At 35.2% G+C, this 7,701-nt stretch overlaps 1 protein-coding gene across 6 annotated transcripts in view; it reads right to left on the bottom strand.

Annotated features, from left to right (window-relative positions):
* RAB27B (RAB27B, member RAS oncogene family) overlaps positions 1–7,701 on the bottom strand; it is an 85,121-nt gene that overhangs the window by 36,093 nt on the left and 41,327 nt on the right. The gene's annotated exons all lie outside the window — the stretch shown is intronic.

The raw sequence follows: 7,701 nt of genomic DNA on the forward strand, positions 1-7,701 counted from the left end.
TTGTGTTCTAAGACACTCTTACTTGGAAAACCAAATAGAGGTTCTACATAGAAGATAGTTCCCATCATATGTAACCATAGGGTATAGCACAAATGGTCCTTCCTCTGACCTTTCCTCTATATGTGCCTCTCTCCCCAATATGGGGGTATAGCATAGGTAGAGAGGCAGAGAAACTAATCTGTGAGAAGACAATCTAAAAAGGTCATAAAAAGAAATTAAATTTATTAGGTGATATCTATTTAAAGTCTATCACTGAAAATTTAACTTTTTTTTTAAATCACATGTTTTTCCCAAGGAGAAAAATAGTCACCAAATATTTCTGTAGAAGGCTGGGAATTTGGTTTGGGTTCCTATATGGCTGTTAGCTTGAGGAAATATATTCATGTTTTCCTCTATTCTGTTTCCTTATTTATGAAATGAAAATAATAAAATGCCCTGTCTCCATACTCTCCTTGATTCTCTGATATGTTAGGAAGACAAAGTGGGTAATATCTATAAACACACAAAGATGAAAATAAGCAGAGCATTGTAATTATTTTTTAAATGTTCTATGTAAAATTAATTCTTGATAGCCTGAATGACAACACAACTCCAAGAAAAACAAAAATAAAAAAGAATCTACATTCATTTTTTTAAAACACAGACAAGTTAGCTGGTCATTTGTATCTGTTAAACATTGAATAACAAGGCCTGATTAGTTCACTCATCTCTAAGGAAGAGATAAAGATTTCTATTTAGGCTAGAGTTAGTCCAAAGAAAGAATTTGTTTAGGTCACAAGTTCCTACCTTATTTAATCTTTTCCCCCCAAAAATTCCTGTACTAGATTCTTAGAACAATGGTATTTTGTTATTTTATTAAATAGGCTCACAGAATCTCAGATTTTGAAGGGACTAGACAACTCAACCCCAATCAGTTCCTAAATTCCCTTTAAAACTGTCCCCCACATAATCATCCAGCCTTCCTCTGAAAAACTTCGATGAGGGAGAACCCATTCTCTACCAAGGCATCCAATTCTATTTGTGAGTATCCCTATTAGTTAAGGTGTTTTTTCATACTTATATATTAAAAGTATCTCTCTGTTATTTTGATCCATTATTCTCCATTCTGTGCTCTGGCGTTAGGACAATATAACTATTCTATCTTTTATATGCAATTTCTTCAATATTGGGTGGGAACCATCATGGCAATTCATATTTTTTGGTTTTGTTTTTTTCCCAAGTTAACTATGCACAATTCCTCTAAATGATCATCATTTGGCATGACCTGGATATCCTTAGCTATCCACCTCTGGATATCTTCTAGCTTACTTTTATCCTTCTTTAAATGTCATTCCTAGAAGTGAATAGAATTACAGAAGTGTTTTGAACAGGGCAAAGTGTAGGAGAGCTATCAATGACTCCATAATTTTTTTGTGTGAAGTAGAGATTTGGAATTCAAATTCATAATATTATCATTATCTCTATAGGGCAGCTATGTAGTGCAGTGAATAGAGTGATGGAACTGGAATCAAGAAGATTCACCTTCCTGAGTTCAAATCTTGCTTCAAGACACTTATTAGCTTGAGTAAGACACTTTATCCTGATTGCCTTAGTTACCTCATCTGTAAAATGAGCTGGAGAAGAAAATGGCAAACCAACCTAGCATCTTCTCCAAGAAAACCCCTAATGGGGGTCACAAATAAACAGATAACAAATAAATAAATCTGTTTATTATAAAATAAAAATAACTGTTTATAACTTTATTTAAGTTTATAACTTCCTCTAAAATCTATTTAGTTGAACACAACTAAAACAACTGAACAACAACAAAATTATCTCTATAGAATTTCAAATGATTATATTTGGTGTGCTTACAAACATGTTCTTTGATCCAATGCAGTTGGAATTTTTTAGGATTTGGACTTGTCTGACATATAACTTATATGTCAGCACCATGTCATATGGCAAATTTATTAAATGTGTTCCATCTATACATTTATCCAAGTATTCTGTGGCTATCTCCTCCTGGCCAATCACTTTTACTAGGCAGCCTTGCTCTCTCTTGGTTGGTAACTGTCTCTCTATGCTGATTCAACATAACTTGAGTCTTGTTTTACTTCTATCCCTATACTCCTATAATTTCCTATCTACCATGCTTTCCTTCTTTCTTCTAAGGTGCTATCCCTCAAATGTAGAAACATGAACCATGATCAAATCAACCTTGCCACTATTCTTGGATAGTTTACATCAATATTTATATCTGAGGTCCTGTGCTCCTTCCTTGGGAGGAAATATAATATTACAGATTCCTGGATCTGGAATTAAGGAAACTTGGGCAAAATCCTGCTCTTAACCCCCTAACCAGGTGACTCTTAGAAAATCTCTTGATTTTGCTGGCTTCATTTTTCTAATTTGTAAAATGAGAGAGTTGAAACAAATGGTATATAACGGTTCTTCCAATTTTATATTATGATTCTATAATCTCTATAACTTCCCATCCTTGCCATTGCTCAATTTTTAGTATTATTTCCCTCTTGAAAATATGTTTTGGAGGGCATGGATTGTCTTTGCTCTTGCACCTGTATTTCTAGTACACAGCATAATGCTTGACTCTTATTAGTCCCTTAAATATGCTTTTTCTTCTTTCCTTTAATTCTTTCATTCACCGATGGAGAAATTAAATAACCCAGAATCTAAATCTTTTAACATTTCTCCAAGATACTTGCCAAGCTGACATTGGTTCTAGTCTTTTAGCTAGATATGAATCTACTTAACCTTAGCCTCCATCTCTCTATCTTGTCCACAGGGAAATCATGTCAAATGTTTTGTTGAAATCATGGTAAACTACACCTGCAACATTCCCTTGATATCACTAAAAGCAGATGGAGTAGTGAATAAAGTGCTGACCCTGGAATTAGGAAAATCTGAATCCAAATCCTGCCTCTGACAGACTCTTACTAGCCTTATGACCTTGGGCAAGTTACCTAATCTACCTCCTAGGATTGCTGTGAGGGTCAAATGAGATATCATAAATGCCTTGCAAATCATAACAAGCTAAATCAATGCTAGCTATCATTATATACTGGGCATTATAGGGCAGCTAAAGAGATGTAGTTATTAGAAGGCCAGATTGGAGTCAGGAAAACTTGCCTTCCTGAGTTCAAATCTAGTCTCAATTGACCCTGGACAATTCGCTTAAAATGAATTGGAGAAGAATATGGCAAACCACTCCACTCTGTTTGCCAAGAAAATCCCAACTAGGGTCATGAAAAGTCAAATACAACTGAAAATGACTCTACAGATCATTATCATCCTTATTATTGTTATTAAAGGAAATGTTTTTGATGAGGCCATGCTTATCCTTTGTCAATAATTCCTTTTCTGATGCTCATTAACCTTCTCTTCAATGAAATATTCTAGAATTACCAGAAGTAAAAGTCAGCTTGCTTTTTCAAACATTTGCAAGCTTTTATTTTTTTTAAATTGGGACCAGTTGTACCCTTCTGTAGTTTTGTGGTACTTCTTCATTCTTTACCACTTTTTAAGAGCAGTGACAGTGGCTCAGCAAACACATTCCCAAGTATTTTAAGATGTAATTATTTCCTGGTCCAGTGAATTGAAAGTATAAAAATCAACCATGTTCACTTTTGCTGTTTCTTATTGGACTTCAAATCCTTATTATCTATTTCTCTTCTTCCTGGTTCAAGGATGAATCTCCTTAGCAAAGAAACTAGAAGCCAATTAAGAAATAAGCATTGCTGACTTTTCCCAGTATCCATTATAATTGCTCCCTCCTCCCCAACTTTGAGTTATGGTTTTACTCTTTCCCCTACATCATTAAAAATCAAACCAAAAAAAAAAACTATATATACTTTGGCTCTTATTAGACCCTTAATAAATACTTTTTCTTCTTTCCATTAATTCTTTTGTTCATTGATGGAGAAGTTAAATAACCCAGAATCTAAATTTCTGGGAACACTTCTCTAAGACACTTTAGCAATTCAACATCAATTCTAGTCATTTAGCTAGATATGAATCTACTTAAACTTAGCCTCCATCTCACTATCTTGTCCACAGGGAAGTCATATCAAATGTTTTGTTGAAATCACAGTAAACTACACCTGCAATATTCCCCTGATTTTTTTTATATGGTCCTTTTTATACTTAGCTTTTCTTGTCAATATAAGATTATTATTCTTTCCTGATTCCAGGACAAGAAATAAAAATTTTTCAAGTTAATAGCAGTGCTTAACTGAAAGTAATGAGCTAAAGGGTAAGATTTACTCTCCAAATTGCCTCTGGGTCTTATACCTATAATAGAGATAACAAAGATAAGATCAGTGAAACTAGGGTCAAAAGATTAGACTGTTTCTCATTCCTGTTCTGAATAGAATGATATCTTTTCACATGGTACTTAACTTTCACTTATGAACCAGCCCCATATAACTAACTGATAGTTACTTCATTTTATGTGTGAGAAAAGGTCAGGATCTTGGCTGCCCAAGGGTATGCTTGTAAACTGGGCCAGATTGAGAGAACAATTGTTGAATTTTCCATATGAGCATTTTAAACCTCAGAAATCAGACAAACTCTACAAATCAGGTCATCATTAATTGTTCTATTGATAGTATAGATATAAAAAAGCATGGAGAAAATGTTAATGATGAAGATTAGCTTAAAGGTATATACTATGAGCATCTTAGGAGAGAGAGAACTGTTTATTATTTACTAGCATACTCCTGGTCCTGGTTAAATATTTAGTAGCATATTACCTTTGTAATCACAACGTAAGGAAGAAGAAGGGGATTAAAGGTATTAATTCATTAAACAAATATTTTGAGTACCTGCTATGTGACAGCATTTTTGTTAGGTATTAGAAGCCTGGGATCCAGAAAAAAGACATGATTTCTATCCTCAGAAATACTATTTCTTGGCATAGTAGAAAGAGTATTGGCTTTGGTGTAGGAAACCTGAGCTAGAATGCTGGCTTAGAGGTCTACTAGTTATATCACCATGGCCAAGTCACTTTAACACTCAGTGCCTATTTCTTCATCTATAAAAGAAAGATAATAATACTTTTCTAATTATCTCAAAGGAATATAGTGAGGAAAGCATTATGCAAAGCTTAAACTTAAAAAGTCATTTGGAAGAGGTGTCATAATTGGGAAGATTAAAATATAAACATGAAATAAGAACAAAAAATAGATAAGCCAGATAGAGTAAACAGGGGAAAAGTGCTAAAATAAAGACAAGACTCTAACCTGTATGTCCTTGCAGAAATCACGTCTCATTTTCCTCATCTGAAAAAGGAAAGAGAATGTACTAGATGGTATCTGATATCCCTTCTAACTCTGTGTCTAAGATCTCTAACAATGAAAAAATTAAGACTTAATAAAAAAAAATAGTACAGGAATTCACTGAGAAATTGATTTATTCTGAGATTTCAGAGAAATTCACAAGGCTTGGAGTAGTGGGGGGCTTGATCTGAGTCTTGAAGGATAGATAAGTATAAATGGGAGTACAGAAGAGGAGAATGTATTTCAGGCAAGGAGAACAAGGTGAATCAAGACCTAAAACTGAATGTTCTGGGCAAACTTTGGGGATTATAAGGATACTTGGGACATTGTGGGAATTGAGGTTGGACAGGCAGGTGAGGGGCAGAACAGGAAGGATTTTGCAAGGTAAGAAAAGTTTTATTTCTAGTCCACAAACACTTTTAAAAGTATCTAACCTTGCACCAACAGAGTGCTTGGTATTAGGAATCCAAAGATAAAAAAATGACCCAGTTACTGTCAGTGGTCCTTTTGGAATATTTAAACAAGTAAAACTAATATAAGAGTCAGGAAGGACTGAAACCAAAAGCTCTCCCAGATTTTTTGAGGCAGGAGAGCTCTTTCAGTTGAAGAAAGATCAGGATAAGTGTCATGGAGGAGATACCATCCCAGCTGGGCCCTAAAGGAAAAGCAATATTACAGCAAGTAGAGATTAGGAAAAAATATAGTACAAATTGTAAGTGAGAATACAAAGATGAGAGAATACTGATAAATATAGGAGAGTGGCTAAATATAGAGGCTGTTAAGGGGCAGAAATATGATACTGAAAGACTTCTCAGCTGGAAAATTACAGGATAAAATATACTATATTTTAACAGTTTAACAAAATTTATTTATTAGAGAGGCAGTGTGGTCAAGTAGGTAGAGAGCTGGTATTGGAACCAGGAAAATCTAAGTTCAAGTCTTCCCTCAGATACACAATGATGGTGTGATCCTTGGTGAAACTTCTCTGTATTCCAGGCCTAAAGTGACAAACATGCTCCTTACTTGCCTTACTAAAGCCAAGTTCAGTCCAACCAAATTAAAATGTAATTGTGAAATATCTAAAAAAATAATATAAATATAAAAATGTACAAGATAGTACAATAAAACACAGTAGTGTTAATTATTATTTGTGCTAATTGTAGTTTTCTAAGTCACTATGTGGCTCACTGGGATCCTTATGTATATTTTAGTGACCCTGTTTCTCTTTGGGTTTGACACTTCTGTTCTCCCAAGGCTCTGATTGTCAGAAAAGGCACCAACCAACATGAGCAGTTGGGGTATCTTCATTTGAGACGTACATGCCAATAAAATCATAGTCCTGGTCCCAACATATCCTGGGTAAGCATAAATTTCCAGGAACAGTGGTGCTTCGTCAAACTCAGGGAGCAAGTGTAACCTTTGAAATGCATTTTCACATTTACCTACAGCAAATCTAGGTGATTGAAAGCCTTCTCACCTACTGCTGAAGCACTGATTACACACACAGGTATCTCAGCTATGACTAATTATTGGCTTAATGAGTCTATTGTTTCCTTCTTGGCAGTAGTCTAGTCAATTGATCATGTCTCAAACTCTACTAACATTTTCCACTCTAAAAGATTTATGCTTCTTTTTTAAGCCCTCCTGCCCTTGCTCACCCCCAGCTGTTTCTGGTGAGCAAAGTCATCATTAGCACAGAGCCCCTGACAGCTGAAACAACTTCTCCCCGCTGTTCCGAACAGGATGAAGCCTTTTCAAATTTAATCAGAACAGGACTGATGGCCACACATTGCACTAAAGCTTCTTCCTAAACCAGGTAAGAGGGAATTCTGACAATGGGACTTAAGAGCCTCATTGGGACAGAGAGAGAGACAGACACAGTGAAAGAGTGAAAAAGTTCCCGTTCCACAACCTTATGTCACTTTAGGTGCTGATTCTGGAAGACAATGTTAAAGAATAGATGCAGTTCTCAGAAAAAATATAGGTATCTAACCACTCATTAAGTTACTCTTGAGTCTCTAGCTTTCTTCAAGATTTAGCTGTCATTGCCTATATGAAACTTCCTTCAATTCTCCTAGTTATTGATATGCTATCCCCAAATTACCTTGAGCTCAAATGCCATCTTGTCCCTCTATTAGAATCAACTAATTATCCAATAAGGTCTAGGTGGTACCCTAGTGCACAGACCCGGAGTTAGACTCATCTGGTCTCCATCACTCACTTGACCCTGGGCAAATCACTTATGCTAATTACCTCAATTTTCTCATCTGTCAAACTCAAGAAGGAAATGATAAACCTTGCCAGTATCTTTGCCAAGAAAATTCCAAATGGGATCATAAAAAGTTGGACACAAGTGAACAATAACAACAATTGTCACCAAATATCTCAACCTCTAGATGTCCAAAATGGAACTTTTCTTCCCTAT

The sequence above is a fragment of the Macrotis lagotis genome, chromosome X (assembly GCF_037893015.1).
Source record: "Macrotis lagotis isolate mMagLag1 chromosome X, bilby.v1.9.chrom.fasta, whole genome shotgun sequence".
NCBI lineage: Eukaryota > Metazoa > Chordata > Mammalia > Peramelemorphia > Peramelidae > Macrotis > Macrotis lagotis.